The sequence below is a fragment of the Microtus ochrogaster genome, chromosome 10, assembly GCF_000317375.1.
Source record: "Microtus ochrogaster isolate Prairie Vole_2 chromosome 10, MicOch1.0, whole genome shotgun sequence".
Classification (NCBI taxonomy): domain Eukaryota; kingdom Metazoa; phylum Chordata; class Mammalia; order Rodentia; family Cricetidae; genus Microtus; species Microtus ochrogaster.
This window is the reverse complement of record NC_022016.1, coordinates 9,527,807-9,534,847: the sequence shown is the minus strand read 5'-3', so window position 1 is coordinate 9,534,847 and position 7,041 is coordinate 9,527,807.

Sequence of the window (7,041 nt, the reverse complement as noted above, 5' to 3'; positions counted from 1 at the left end):
AAAGGCTATCATTGGTGTTTTTTAGTTTAGCCATTCTGACAGGTGTAAGATGATATCTTAAAGTTGTCTTGACAAAATCAGCTTTTTCATTTGTGTTTTTTTCCGGGTGTTTTAGTGTAGGCACTGTCTCCATACACAGTGTTTCTGTATACACTGAGTGGGCCAGGGCCCAGGCTTCACAACTCTACCCACTTTGTCCTTCTGTCCTCAGGGGAACCACTTGTCACCTCATAGTAACAATGATATCTACTACTATTACTGAGGGGAAAAATTAGCTGTTGAAAATATTTTCTAGTGATTTAAGGATCTCACAGTCTATCAACCCATAACTGTAATGAGCTCTGGGCTTTTCCTGTGGATTTTACAGGACTTGTCCTTGAATTATTTATAACAGAGCAGCCACCTGCTTGCAATGATTTTCCTTTCTGCCTTGATCTGTTTGGGTATTGTGGATGGCAATGCAGGTACCATAGCACTCAGCACTGTAATGGGTCCCTGTTAGGACTTTGCTCACCACCACCTGCCACACACCTTTGAGGCTCTCATCCATGTCCATGCCTTTGTACAACAGAAAGTTCTCCAAGCTTCTTTATGGAGACATAGGCTAGTTCATTTTTTTTTCAACCAGATGCTCTTAACTCTAATTCTTCCAGGACAAAAGACAAGAATTTCTTCAGAATTATTTGTTTCTGTTGACAAAAGCCAACTCGAGTGGTAGGAAGTAAAAAAAAAAAAAAATACCTATTTCATTCAAAGCACAGATCCTTGCTTGGGGACAAACACGCAACCCTTCCATTCTTTTGTCTTCTACTTTAACAAACAAAAAGCAACATTATATATTTGAGTAGAAGATGTGGAAGTCCCCTTTGTGTGTTTTGAATATGTTTTATTACCATTGGTTAATAAATAAAGCTATTTGGGCCAATGGCTTAGCAGAGTAAAGCCAGAAGGGAAATCATAACAGAGTTAGAGAGAAAGAGTAGGGAGAATTGAGGAGATTCCATGTAGCTGCTGAAGAAGGAGGACCCAGAACCTTTCCGGTAAGCCATAACCTCTTGACAATACACAGGTTAATTAAATATGTAAGAGCTAGCTAGAAATATGCCTGAGCCACTAGTTGAACAGTGTTGTAACTAATATAGCTTTTGTGTGATTATTTGGGTCTGGGCAGTTAAGAAACAAAAAAGTAGTTTTCTTTTACAATTAGAAAATATTCAAAAACATGAAAACCTAAGAAGCAGTAAAAATAGACAGACAGACAGACAGACAGACAGACAGACAGACAGACAGACAGATAGACAGACAGATAGACAGACAAACAGTCACAGGGGAATTTGTAATGGTTTCCCCAGTTAGTGCACAACACTTCTGTTTTTATTTACCTCTCAGTGTTCACAAACAGCGCAGAACAAGAGCTGTGATTTACATTTATGGACAGGTACAAGTGTGCCCTTGATCTCCTGCTGGTTTTCTCACCCTCCTTACCAGCAAAAATTTATGGACACTGGTCTAAATAAACATTAAGGAAGCAAGGCCATAAACTGACAGCAAGGAAAATCAATGGTCTCCAGAAGCCAGCAAGTGGGATCAATGAAAGAGGTTAGACACTGCCAGCAAGTGAAACACAGCTACAGATAAAGTGGCTTGCTTTGCCTCTCACAGGGCTCTTGGCAACAGGACAAATCTCCTGAACAGAGGTACACGTTAAGTATCTATTCGAGGCTGCTCCAGAGCTATCGACTGACAGATGAGGTCAGGATGAAAGAGATTTAGACAGAGGTCTCGGCGGATTGTCACTTGCTTTGCTAGCATCATCTCACACTGACACAGCTAGTTACCCACAGGAGAAAATGCAGATGTATCTTTTGATAAATTGTTCTGATTTTGTTTCTCATTAGTTAGCTTACTCCATTCCTGGACACAAGTTAGAATAAGTTTTCCTTCCCTGACCTCTGCATACAGACTACATGCACTACACACACACACACACACACACACACACACACACACACACACATGCTACACACTACACACACAAACACACATTAGACACACACAAGGGAGAAAGACACAGGCACAACTGCGACATTACTTTATTAACAGAGTAATTTATTTTTAAATGCACAGCAGCTATGCATGGGAACTACTGAAATGTTAAGTGCAGACTATTTTTACACATCTCTGAAGAAGCCTACACACTCTTAATGTGAAGTATTAGATGCTAGCCTGAAAACTAATTGACAACTGAGAAATGAATGCTAATTACATTTTTGAGTTTGCAGATTGATGCCACGTCCTCTGTTATCAAAGTAATGAAGGATAGATATACCTTCAAAAAGCAGACATGTTCAAAGAGTAAGAAGCAACATAAACCAGGTTTTGACTTGTACATGTAACTAGCCAGTTTAAACTCAAAATTTCACATCTTAGTATTGTAGGGAAATGGTGCTATGAGAGTGAAAGATTTTATTATGATCTGCAACTTCACACTGGATCCCATAAGTTGATTTCATCCTCAACATGACTTGTACATGTAACTAGCCAGTTTAAACTCAAAATTTCACATCTTAGTATTGTAGGGAAATGGTGCTATGAGAGTGAAAGATTTTATTATGATCTGCAACTTCACACTGGATCCCATAAGTTGATTTCATCCTCAACATGTTACTATATTGCTTACAGATCCTTCAATTTGAAAGTTAGATATTCCCAGTTACTGACATAAGATTGGTACCAATGGTCCCTGTTCAACTAAATGGAGTAGAAGTGACAGGCAGCTCATGAAGATCTGGGAATAGCTTGTTTTCTGCCCAGACTCTCTGCTATAAGAATAGTAAAAATGGGTAGAGGCAAAGATTTCAAGTTTAATCCAATAATTAAACAAACATTTGTTGATGAATCCATCCATCAGAAAAATGGTCAAGGCAAGAAGATCATGCCAAGTCTATGAGGAGTAAGCCCTCATAGTCAGAATCTTTGAAAGTTTGACATTTTCATCTCCACAGTCATACCCAATAAAATCGTGAGTCACACATACACTGTAACATGAGGTCCTGTTTGTTGGGATTTCTTTCTGCCCAGTCCCCCAGCCATTTAGTCTTAGAGAAAATCACACAGAGAGTCTGCATTAATTATAAACTGATTGGCCCATTAGCTTGCTTCTTATTAGCTCTTATAGCTTATCTATTTTAGCCACATAGCTCAGTACCTTTCTCAACAGGGTGGGTCACATCCTGCTTCTTTGGTGGCCTGGGCAGGAATGGGGAGGAATGGGCTTCCTCCTCCCCAGAATTCTCCTGTTCTGATTACCCCACCTCTACTCTCTGTCCGGTTGACCTGCCTATACTTACTGCCTGGCCAATTAGCATTTATTTAAAATATGATTGACAGAATACAGACAATTCTCCCACCCCACTTCCCCCTCTTTTTTTTTAAATAAATGAAAATATCCATAGTCCAATTTTGGGAATGTGGGCATAGTTTTCCAGGCTACTTCCTGCTGATTGGGGGTGCTGATAATCTTATGGGGACCTAAAGAAAATTTAGAGTTATGATCAAGTCCTGGCTGGAGTGTCCTTTGAATCTTGATCATCTCAGGCTGCATCTTGAATCCATTCTGGATGTAGAACTCAGACATCCGGGCCATCTGTTCCTACTGGAGATTTATCAGGTGGTCTTCCTTGGTCAAACCTGATTTTTCTTAACTCAGAATGAATCCACAACCTTTCATTTTCTGTAGAAATAAAAGCAAAACCTCTTCTCCAAAGTAACATATATTTTGACTTCAATTTTGAAGTCAAGGCATTTTCAAAATACCTATTTTGGATTTGTTTAGCAGCATTTATAAAGAAATATCTTCTAGCAGCTGTTGCTTCTTCCTCAGCCTTCAAACCATTCAAAGAGAGCATAATAACATACAGTATTAAGATTCTCTGTGTGTTTTCCATCTTTATGTGGCTTTACTTTAACCTCTATTTCTTTTATTTTTACTTTTACTTTTTGAGACAGATTCTTCATGTATCTTTGGTTGTCCTGGGAATTCCCTCTTTAGACCAGGCTCCTTGAACTCACAGAGATCCTCCTGTCTCTGCCTCCCAAGTGCTGGGATTAAAGTTGTGTGCTACTACACCTTGAAGTCACAGAGGTCTGTCTGCCTCTGCCTCCCAAGTATTGGGATTAAAGGTGTGTACCACCTTTCTTTCTTTTCTTTTCTTTTTATTTTAAGGCTTTAACATTTTCTTCCCAAGCCTGTATATATATTTTTAACACACTGTAAACCATTTAGAGGTTTTCTTCATCTTTGAATCTCTCTTTACTATATATCTTTTTCTGACCACATGAGTCTTTAATTTACCAAGCAATATGGGTAGGATTAAAGCCATGGCTTTGACGACTGTATCCAGCCTATTCCTTAGCTTTCTGTGATTCTAGCCTCATGGCAGAGGCACCGGTTGTACCCATGTTTATTGCCACAACTCTATGGCATTTCAAGGTCCCTGCTGGCAAACAAGCTGTAGCAGTGTGCTCAGAAACCACAGTTAAAAGCTCCATAGTCAGATTGCCTGCCTGGCAGGATGGCTCAGAAAGCTGGCATTTTAAAATGGTGTAGCTTTTTACCTCCTACAGCTGTAAACCAAATAGCATGCATTCAGCTTTTCATCAACATTGTTTAAGTGTTTCGTGGCAGGACGTTTTAAAGGAGCTGTCAGGTTTTACAGCTAAAGATGAGTCGGGAAGCTTCTCTTAAATGAAAGTGCTTGCTTGCCTCCAGCAAGCAGAGCAGAGCTGAGAAATTGCTGCTACCAAGAAAACATGCTTTACTCTATTCTTTCCCAGCTTTCTCAGGCTTTTCTCAGTTATCTATGTGGGCACCATTCTGTACCATGAGGGGCCCAGCTTGTTGGGGGTTTCTGTCCTCTCACCAGGTCCCACAGCTGGCAAGTCCCTAAGAAATCACACAGTGAGATCTATATTAGGTTATAAACTTATTGGACCATTAGCTCAGTTTTCTTATTAGCTCTTGTAGCTTATGTTAACCCATTATTCTTACCTATTTTAGCCACATGGCTTGGTACCCTTCTCAGCTGGGTAGGTCACATCCTGCTTCTTTGGTGGTCTGGGCAGGAATGGGCTTCCTCCTTCCTAGCATTCTCCTGTTCTCTGTGACCCACCTCTACTCTCTGTCCAGTTGAATTCTTCCTGCCTGTCCAATCAGCATTTATTTAAAATATGATTGACAGAATACAGATAATTCTCCCACACCAATACACTTAGAATTATTTTATAAGAGCAATCAGGGTTCCCTGCCCTGTGGGAAGTCCAAGGACCACCCACCTCCATCCAGGTCTAGTAAGGTGAGCAGCCAAACTGCCTAGGCTCCCACAAAGCCAGTACATGCAGTAGGATCAAAAACCCATTGCCATTGTTCTTGAGTTCTCAGTAGTCCTCATTGTCTGCTATGTTCAGCTAGTCCGGTTTTATCCCAGGCATTTTCAGACCCAGGCTGACAAGGGAGGGGGACTTGATTGGGGGAGGGGGAGGAAAATGGGAGGCAGTGGCGGGGAAGAGACAGAAATCTTTAATAAATTAATTAATTAAAAGAAAAGAATTATTTTATAAGAGACAGTTATAAAGACAACATATTTAATATATATGGGACAAGATACCTTGCATGTTTCTTCCTTTCTGAGTCAATAAAAGCCCCTTCTTATGCTATACTACATGCTAGAATGTCCAGGTACATAGTAAGATATCATAGATCTGCCTTTGGACAGCCAACAAATGATGAATAGTCTTCCAAAATTTACCAGGGTCATTAAAAATGCACTGAAAACCCTCCTAAAATACAACGGATCTAAATAGAGAAAAACTCAAAGAATTTCCACTAAAATCAAGAACAAGACAAGAATATCAACTCTCTATATGGTAGTTTGAAAGAAAATACCCTCCCCCTATAGGGAGAGGCACTATTTATAAGTAAGGCCTTGCTGAGGGAAGTATGTCACTGTGAAGGCTGGCAAGTTTTAAGGATTCTTGTGCCCAAACTATGCCAAGTGTGACACACAGTTCACTTTTTGCTGCCTGCAGATTAAGATGGAGAACTCTCTCAGCTCCTTCTCCAAAGCACCATATCTGCCTGTATGCCACTCATTGTGATGATAATGGACTATACCTCTGAAATTATAAAGTAGCCACAATTAAATGTTTTTGTTGCCATGGCTGATGTGGGAGTGTCATATATCAATTTGTTGATTTCATTGGTTAAGCAATAAAGAAACTGCTTGGCCCTCATAGGTTAAAACATAGGTGGAAGGAGTAAACAGGACAGAATGCTGGGAGGAAGAGGAAGTGAGCTCGGACTCGACAGCTCTGCTGTCTGGAGCAGAGAGGCCATGCTCCACTCTCCCGGGCAGATGCACACGATGAAGCAAGCCGCCAGGTCAGACATGCTGAATCTTTCCTGGTAAGACCGGAGCTACACACTTTATTAGAGATGGGTTGATCGAGATATCAGAATTAGCCAGTAAGGGCTAGAGCTAATGGGCCAAGCAGAATGAGCCAAGCAGTGTTTAAAAGAATACAGTGTCCATGTAATTATTTCGGGGCATAAGCTAGCAGGCGGCTGGGGTGCTGGGGATGCAGCCCAGCCGCTCCAATTTCAACACATGGCCCTATCTCTTTCTAGCAATAGAAACCCTATCTAAGACACTCTCCACACCTAGCCATGGTTGAACAATGGTTCAACAATAGTTGAACTCTTAGCTAGAGCAATTAAAACAACTAAATGAAATCAGAGTGATACAACAGGAAATAGAAAAGTAAGCAGTCAAATATTTTATTTATTTTCAGATAACATGATTTTATACATAAAAAACTCTAAAAACTCTACCAGGAAACTTCTATAGCTGATAAAATTTATCATATAAATATTAACAGCAAAGTAACAGAATACAAAATTGACACAAAACTCAGCAACCTTCTTATGTACAAATAAATAACACAGCACAGAGAAACAACAACTTTTATAATAGTCTCATATAT